Source organism: Elephantulus edwardii, unplaced genomic scaffold (genome assembly GCF_000299155.1).
Source record: "Elephantulus edwardii isolate Elephantulus edwardi_28Jun2011 unplaced genomic scaffold, EleEdw1.0 scaffold00131, whole genome shotgun sequence".
Taxonomy (NCBI): Eukaryota; Metazoa; Chordata; class Mammalia; order Macroscelidea; family Macroscelididae; genus Elephantulus; species Elephantulus edwardii.
The window spans coordinates 1,278,182-1,279,253 of NW_006399881.1; the positions used below are offsets into that span (position 1 = coordinate 1,278,182).

The 1,072-nt window shown below is 41.8% G+C and overlaps 1 non-coding gene across 1 annotated transcript; it reads right to left on the reverse strand.

Moving 5' to 3' along the window:
- Positions 1 to 798: 798 nt before the first annotated feature.
- On the reverse strand, positions 799 to 872 carry TRNAF-AAA. The gene has a single exon. It is a non-coding gene; the product is annotated as a tRNA-Phe (tRNA).
- Positions 873 to 1,072: the final 200 nt, after the last annotated feature.

The following is a 1,072-nucleotide window of genomic DNA, read 5'->3' on the forward strand; positions in this document are numbered from 1 at the left end:
GACCATGACCTGAATCAAGCGCACCTTAGTCCTCAAACTAACAACATTGTTCCCCAACAATTTGGAGAGGTCTCTGATTGCAGATTTTCCCAGTGCAATACACCTTCTGATCGTTTGACTTGATTGACTTGATCTCTTGTCTTGTCAAATAAGATGAAGTAATTGACAGTTTCATCATGATGTTGCCTGTTGGTCCAGTGGTGAGAATTCTGTTTTCTTTATGTTGAGATGCAGTTCATATTGAAGGCTACAGTGTTTAACCTTCTAGAGCAAATGCTTCAAGTCCTCACTTTGAGCAAGGAAGATTGTGATAGCAAAGGATATTGATTTGTCTTCCTCCAATTCTGATGCCACAGTCTTTATCATAGAGTCTAACTTCTTGAATTATTTTCTCAGCATTCAATGGGCTCAAATGTGTCAGAGATTGTGAGGATGGTACAGGATAGGCCAGAATTCAGTTCTGTTGTTCATATTGTAGCTATAGTTCATATTCATCTTGATGGCAACTAACAAAAACAACAGTGTTGCCTTTATCCATACAATAGCCTCTTGGTCTAGGTATAAGTATCAATTAAATGTTCTGAGATTCCTATTCTTGTCAATGTTAATCATGATTTGTTATTATCCACACAAACACCTTTGTATATAGTCAACAAATACTTCTAGTGCCATGGATTCTTCTAATTCTAGCTTGAGCACACACTTCTAGACCCCAACAGAGGGGGCCAAATCATGCCAGGTGGGACCGCGGAGCCCGGTGTGCAGCCAGCGCAAGGGGGCTGCCTGCTCCCAACATTCTGGCCTATACTGGGTTTGAACCCGTGATCTTGGTGTTTTTGGCACCATGCTCTAACCAACTGAGCTAACCTGCCAAGTTTACCCAGCTATCTATGGTCAACTGATATTCAACAAGGAAATAAAAGCTATCCAATGGGGAAATGATAACCTCTTCAACAAATGGTGCTGGCAAAACTGGACATCCCCCTGCAGAAAGCTGATGCAGAATCCACATCCCGTACCATACAGAAAAATCAACTCAAGGTACATCAGAGGCCTGGGAGTAAAGCCCAAA